This window comes from Argiope bruennichi, chromosome 10 (assembly GCF_947563725.1).
Source record: "Argiope bruennichi chromosome 10, qqArgBrue1.1, whole genome shotgun sequence".
Lineage (NCBI taxonomy): Eukaryota > Metazoa > Arthropoda > Arachnida > Araneae > Araneidae > Argiope > Argiope bruennichi.
The window spans coordinates 10,627,737-10,636,360 of NC_079160.1; positions in this window are offsets into that span (position 1 = coordinate 10,627,737).

The following is an 8,624-nucleotide window of genomic DNA, read 5'->3' on the forward strand; positions in this document are numbered from 1 at the left end:
AGATTCCATCATTTTCATTATTTTGTTTAAACATCCATATTATTAATTAAAAAAATTAATAAACGCAAGAACTTAATATTACTAAAAGGTAAAAAGGAAAAAAAAATATTTTGAAATATGAAAATTATTAATGAGAACAAGAATATTTGAAAATATATTAGAATTATACGGATGATTTATAAATAAGGATTATTTTCATAAACATAGATCATTTTCTCTACGATGAAATGCTATATGGAGGTTAGAATATAAATGCATATTAAAAAAAGAACTGGTCTATCTGACATTGTGGTTTGTACAAGGTGTTGTAGTGTTGAGGAGACTGAATAAGATATAAAAACAATGAATTACTTTATATCTTTCAAAAATAAATCTCTTAAACCTTATTGATAATTAAAAATTAAATTGTAAATGCAAATATGGAAACAACTTACTTAGAGTTTTTTTTTATTTGCATTTCTCTTTTACGATTTTTCACCTGACCTCTGTATCTTGACAGGGTTTCTCTTTTTAATATACTAATGGAAATATCTTTTATAATATTTTATAATTATTTATAAGAGATCTGAAACGTGTTTCAAAGCAAAAGTTGAATAAATCAAATGATGAAGATAATAAACGCTGAAAGATAAGGTTTCGCTGTTTTAAGGCCAGCTAGGCCTTAAAAATAAAACAATAAAAATAAGAATGATCTTTCCTCGGTAGTGCTTTGCACTTAAGAAATCTTAACGCATTCAAACTGATAGCCCCTGATAGACAACAGACTTTTTAACAATAAGTTTTATTTTCCCCTTTGACTCATTGGGATCAAAATTATCTAGAATGGCAAGAGGCATGTTAAAGTGAAGCGTCAAATTTCATCTCTCCTTACTGTTGATTGTGTGTGTGTGTGTGTGTGTGTGTGTGTGTGTGTGTGTGTGTGTGTGTGTGTGTGTGTGTGTGTGTGTGTGTGTGTGTGTGTGTGTGTGTGTGTGTTTAGGCTTTCACAAATATTGGCATTCATATATATTAGCAGACACACCGCGTAATTCCTAAGGGGGAAAATATTAGACTCAAAAATAATAAGGTACCTTGGGAACGCGGAATTCACAGAATCTCAAGACCGGTTTGTTCCTTTTCATTTTTAAGATTACTATATATTTTTTTCTGTATGAAATTCCTATTGCAGAAAGTAAAAAAAAAAGTAGAATACAAAAAAAGTAAAATAAAATACAGCCAGCAAAATTTGTATTCCCCATTAGCCACCTCAAGTGATCAGCATCGATAACAGTGCACATCGATTCGCACAAACTTGCATCCAAACTGAGTCTTTGGATAATTAATACCGAAAATTTTTCTCATCATTTCGCCAGAAATCGGATGGAAATCAGAAGCTATCCATGTATTTCATACTACTAATCGCTTTTCCGGCCTTTTGTCACTGAAGACTTTTTCGATACCCATTGACAGCAAGTAGCGTGTCTCATTTCTGCATTATGTGTTCTTTCTTGATCTGCGTTTTCTTTTATCTTATTAAAAACTCCATTCCACTGAGTACACCCGGGATATTAAATTACAGATATAAAATGAGTGTTTATTTTTTGTGGAGTCAAAAGGACACTAGGAATTCGAGTACTGTAATATTTATTTACAATACACCCCAAGTTCCGATATAGCTTAGCGGTAGAATTCTACACAGGTTTAAAATCTTTCCAATGAAAAAAACACATTTTCCTATCTAAATGACTGGATTCTTTTCTGAAAACTCTTTTCGCATTGAATCTCGAGAATGTTAAACTTAAAAAGTTGCAAAATAACTTATCCATATTTGGTGTTAAACAAATTGATAACACAAATGCATATAATTATTCTTGGAATATTTTTTTCGCTCTCAGCATCCACTCCCTCCAATCCAAGTCATCCGGCGTTCTTATTATTGATATTCTCATCTTGCTTCTCACTTTCTATTCTTAGTTCGCTATTGGATGGCCGAACATCAATCCGTTTCACTCGCAAAAGTAATTCAATGCATAATTATTCAACTAACACCAGCACCTATTTGAAACTTATTTACCTATTTTAACAGTCAAAATTAATAAGTAATAAATGCGAAAATCGTGCACCGTCCTCAAAGGTTCCCGAGAGGAGACATCTCAGTGCAAAGGGTTAAAATGCTTGACCAATTTGTGCAAGAAAAGCAAATGCGTTCCGAATTTCATCATTGACATACAAAATAAAAGCTTTAATATTTTATTTTGTAATACCTTGATTTAAGACGTTTTTGTTTTGCATAATTCATCATGCATATTTTTTTTTTACATTTAAAAACATTTAATTAGTTTTTGAAGTTAATTTTTTTGCTAATTTTATGGTTTTGCGATGGAATAGATATATCATTTTAAAAAAAGAGTGATTATTCAGCTATTTTTTTAAATTTATAATCTCTAAATAAATATAAACAAAAACAAATTATGAAGAAGTCATCATTTCACATGATATACAAGATAGTGTTGCAGAATTTTCTTTATATAGTGTATTTTCTCTTGGACGAGAATATACCTCAGCGAAAAAAAAAATGTTAAACTAAGTGAAATCGGCAATAAATTGTTATGAGTGCTTCAGAAATAAATTTACGCAATTGATTTATGATTCGTCAAATTAAACGATTAATGAATCATTTGAATAATCCACGGATCAGTAAATGTCAGATTTTTTCAAAACATACAATTTTCTGCGATGAAGGATTTACTCTCAAATCCATCTAAGTCCAACATTGACACTCTAATCTGCTTACACAACGATTACGAAAAACAGCTGAACGTAGTCAAGTCAGATTTTTTTCTATCCTTTCGATGGCGATGGCAAGTTGATGGATTGCTCTGCAGCAGTCCCGATTTCGGATTTTTTTTATTACCGTTATTAGTCACTTGTGCACCTTTTATACGTATGCATAAATCTAGAACTTTGAAAAAAATCTTTCTAAGCTGCGCCAATCATAACTGAAATTTAAGGATTACATTGTTGACTGACTCATTGTTTAGATTAAAAAAATATCTAAAAAAGACTCTCGCAATTATTAATGGTTTCTTGCCTCTGGTAACAAGCTAGTCCGCAGAAAATATTCGATACATTTAATTTTAAATAAAGCGTTTAAATTTCCATCATTTCGTACAATCGACAAATATTAAAACTGCGTTCTTTGAATTGTCTTAAGGGGTATAAAGGATTATTTTCTTAAATACTTTGATTTGTCGAAAATATTGGTTACATCCGATTGCCTTGCATATTTTCTGTTTATTTTGTACATGAATCTTACTAATGGAGATAACCGTTGAAAAATGCAATGCTATTAGTAATGTAAATGTCTGGTTCATCTGTCTAAATTTCGTGATATTATAACTTCCGTTTTTTTTTTTTATTCGCCTCGTGATTTACACAGATATTAAAAAGAATCTCACTTTTTTAGCTTTAAACAATGGGAGAAAATCACGGGTTTACATATTTGATGAAACAATGGAAATGGTTCAAATTTCAGCGCAACAATGTAATCAATTGTTGGAAACAGGCAAACAAATATGTTTTAAAAATCGCTAAAAACCAGTCAAAATTTGCTGACTTAAATTGGCATCAGTAAAATACAATTCTTCAATTTTTATTAACATTTTTGAACAGTGATATTTTTGAAAGTTATCGCGAGAATATATTAAAATTCAGCTTAATTTTTAATTTACATTCTAATTAAAATTTCGAAAAAAATCACCACACCAACTTGTACATTTATGATCTTTAAGGTGTATATATATCAAATTTTGTAGCTATAGATAAAAAGGTCCGGCCTGCAGAGTGCCAACACACACGCATACACACAAACACAATTTTTATTATATAGTATACATTATAAAGTATTTATTATACAGAAGTATAGTTAGATAATTAAATTTTCCTAAAATCCTCTGTTGCAACTATTTTTTCAGCAGTCTATTTATTTTCTTATCAAACAGTACTTTCTTCGAGTATTTTTTTTCATTTGCATTATTATTCATGAGTTATCTAATGAATAAATTATTATTAAAATTAAATTAAGAGATAGGAGAATTAAATTATTTAAGAGAGCTATTGGAATTTTTGCTTTAATATAATGTACCAATTTTTTTTAAATAATTTTCTCATTTAAATACACTTCTTTTAGGTATATTCATGGTTTTACTTTGATTTTTCTGACAAATGCAAGAAAATTTCTGCTAATTTTCACTGATCCCTGTCATTGCGTTCCTAGATTAATGGGTCATTTTACTTAATAATTTAGATTTATTTTTCAAAAGCAAAAAAAAAAAAAGAAGCTACATGGGTAAAAATTTTAAAAATTCGTTAATAAGCCCTCCATCTCGAAAGGAATGGAAGTTGTAGTGTGACAATATTTTTTTTTCATTATTCTCTTACAAACAAAGATAGAAAGTGCATTAGTTATCCTTCAAATAAGAATACTTAAAAATAATATTTATTAAAATTATTATTTAAGAAATATAAAGAATATTTCAAAACGCTAATGACTGAATAAGAAGTTGTTTGTTGTAATGAAACAAAGTTTTATGATACCTATAATTGAAATTAGAAAATTGAAATTTGATTTCCAATCTTTTAATTCCGACTGCGTTTTAAACCTTTACATGGGATCCATTGCAGAAAGCTGCAGTCAGTTGCTTTCGTTCCCTGCTCCTTTACTCCCTTAGGTTTAATGCTCAAAAAGTAAAAAGAAAGTGCCAGAAGGAACGAAAACTTTTTTTTAATATACCAAGTTAAAAGAAATTACCTTTTTCTTATGCTTCTCTAGCATGAATTATCTTTCCATTGCATTCGTGTTTGAACGCTCGTGTCAATGACAGATACTCTACAAGAATCGTTTTTTCGATTGGTAAGAAACGTAGTAAGAATTGATGTTTTTAAAAAAAATGATGCATCGCTCGATATAAAATTTCGTCCCCTTAAAGCATATCAAAAATCACCTGGCGTTGTTTCCAACGGAGAAAAGGGGCCCAAGGATAATCTCTTTGAAATCCGATTTTCTTTGAAGTACTTTTTATTTTTCCTGCATTTTGAATAGCTTCGTTTTCATACGCTTGAACAGTTAGCTTCCTTTTTCAGATTTCATATTTCAGTAGTTTGACACTTGTAATAGGATCTACCTTTGTCAGTTTTGTGCATGATATGCCCTTCCCTTCTGTAGTGAGAGAATCCTCCTGTTTTTTTTAAAAAAAATCTGATTTTTTTAAATTTATTTAGATTGCTTATTACTGAATTTGTAAAGTGAACTCTTCATGCCTTAACAATTCTGAAACGTGTAAAAGGTAAAGATGTTTGTTCGGTAAGTGATTGATAAAATCGGGATTTGAATTGGAAGAGGGCATTTTACAATGAACTACTTAACTGTTTCATTTTCTTTACTATCTAATAAGATGACGCCTTCTATTTTGGGTATTATTTTTTCTTGTTTTCATACAAAGGGAAATCCATTGAATACTTGACTTATCTATGTATTCGAAGTAATTTTAATATGGAATTATAATCGTAATGAATGGTTCATTTTTTGCTTACAACTATCAAAATTCTATAAACCGATGCATGTATGACACTCGGGCAAACCAATTAAGCGGTTAATCCAACATGTACGTACTAAAAGTGAAAATTGCTATTTTGTGTCAGTTCCTTATGGGAGAGCAGTTTAATATAGACAGAATGTCCATTCTTATCGTATCCATCCAATATCCAAGACATCAAAGACAGACGCATAGCTCCAGTTGGAAAAAAAATCATTAAACTATAGGGAGAATTGGATATTTTGAATCAATGAATGTATTTCTGAAAAAGTTTTGAATTCCAACTTATTATACTGTCACCGGGTCCTATAAATTACACATAGAAAAAAATGTTGATAACCTAAAATATACAATAAAAAAATTAAATTGTTTTATAACGAAAACTGAACTAATTTTAAACTGCTAAACCTAAATAGTGATTTATTACAAGTTTATTTTAAGGAACAATTAAAGAAAGTAAAACATTTGAGAGAAACAAAATGTCATTGCTTTATATTGGTTTACGTATTCGAAATAAAAGCATTCAGGATTCAAAATTATAAAAAATATATTCAGCTTGTGCATAAAAATACGTCTTGTCCGATAAAAAAATCAGATAGAAAACAATTTTTATTGCAAAATAAAGTAATATTTAAATATTATAATCAACTATTCTAAAGATATAAAAATCACTTTACCATAAACCTTTAAAAACTACTTATATTCAAGACGATACATATTTCCTAATTCGTTTCCAGATGCACACTCAAACAGACAAAGTGTAAATAGCAGTAACAAAAGTGTTTAGTCACATATGGCTTTTTTTTTTAAAAAAAGCTCAAATATAGAATGAATTTTCCATAATAAGGATAATCTAATAAAAATTAGGAATGACGTAATGTTATTAGTAGCTGAACTTTTACTTTTCATGAAAACATTTAAATTTTCATTTGCATATTGATAACTGACTTGCGATCAATTAGACATAATCACATTGTTTCTATTTGGAAACTGATATTTTTGTTCCTTTTTTTACAATTTTACTACAATTTATTTATCAATTTATTACAAAAGTCAATTTATTTATTTTATCCTTTGAAATCCAAATTTTGCGAATTAGAGGTTGTTTTTAAAAATAAACTACGACTAAAATAAAACTAAGAAAATAAAATTGAAGTAAATATTGATCAACAAATAATTAAATATTAAATATATTTTCATATTAGATATTCAAAAAATGTAAGCTTAATAATACAAAAAAAGCATATATTCTGTTTGCAAAAGATTCCTTAAGATCTATTTAGAGCGCGAATTTGTGTCTAAAATTCTTCTAAAACAGAAATTTTCACTGCCTCATAATTTGATCCATTTTAGTCTCAGAAGAGTCATTTCCTTTTTGTTCAAATGTTACAATGCCAAGCCTATTTCACTAAGTATTATTGATAGGACAGGAGGTTCTTTAAAAAGTTAAATTTCGTCATTTTTAGAAGTATATTTACTAACTCAAACACCATTAATAGACGGAAAGAATTATATTTTAAATGTTATCCCAGAGAATATGTTCTTCTTATATTTAACTGTTTAGAATTATGAAAGAATCAAAATGAAGAATTGTGATTCTTTTTATCAAATAGATTTTCAAATAATTTACATATTTAAAATCATTATTTAAATACAATTGACTTTTAATAGCTAATGATCGTATCTTCATTTTTAGAATTCAATAGCCAATACTAATATTTTGACAAGTTTAAAAGGCTGCAATTTTTCTTTCATAAACAGATTTAGAAAAGTCTTGAGAGATGATTGTACCAAAACTCGATTTTAATAAGACGAATTCTCTTGTAAATTTTTGTTAACACTTTCATGACCATTCCCCTCACCCAGTTGTATAAATTCTATATTGGCGGGCAAGTTTCGAAGACACCCTTAATCATTTTACATCCGGTATCCCTCGTATGAGACAACACTAGTATAGAATTTGCATGGCCATTTTGTGGGGGTCAATAGTGAAATGTGTAAGGAAGTGCTGCGATGAAGATTCATAAAACGATTTTATCGTCCTGCCTTCGAAATCACGAGTGAGGCCAGGAAACAAATTAGTCCTTTGAGAATCGAATTCTAATAGAGCTGGGGGTGGAAGGGAAATTTCAAGGACGAAATCTTATGTTATGATGGGAATAGAATTAGTTTTAACGGTAAAGAAATCACTTATTTGCATTTTCCTATTTGCATAGAAAACAATTTTTAGATCGATCTTTTAATGATATGCATAATCAAGAATAATGAATAATTGATAATAAATTATTGGCAATTCTCATTCATTGCTCGATGAAAGTAATTTAATTATTTTGTTAAAAAAATATATTCTGGCATTTATTCTCAAAAGTAGCTGTAATATGTAATGTGAAATTGTTTAAAACATCATTTGCAATTAAAAATACTCGATTGCACTGCCTCTTCATTGTAAACGATACATTCATTCTATGTCATATTCATTAAATACGAAATCATTTTTGAAAGTATTTACAACAATTATTTACAAGTAAATTGGCTTTTTAAACATAATTTTTGAATAATTGTCTTCAAATGGAGTTCAGAGTTTGGGTTCAAAAGGATTAAATGAATATCATAAGTGAATTTTGCAAGCACTCTTTCCCATGTTTACATATACAAAAAATGATTATTTGTCGCCCTTCTTTTTAAAATATAATGATGAATTCGTTTTGAAAGTAGATGCCTTATTAGCAAAATTATATCCAACATGTTTGGAGCATCCATGTATAATATCTTATAGTTAATCAATAAAAAAATCATTAAAAGATAATGTGGATCAGAAAAAAAATATTGATTGCTCAGTTGACTTTTATGCGAACTTTTTATGAGAAAAAGTTAAATTAATTTTCAGTTACTAAATGATTCTAATGAGGAATTTTCTAAATTCGTGTATGAATAAAAGCTAATTATGAACGCATTTTTTTTAACAATTAAGTACATTTTCCACTAGCGCCTCCACATATCCATTAAGTAAATAATTGACGAATGCTCCAAAAATATTCCTAAAGCTTGTAA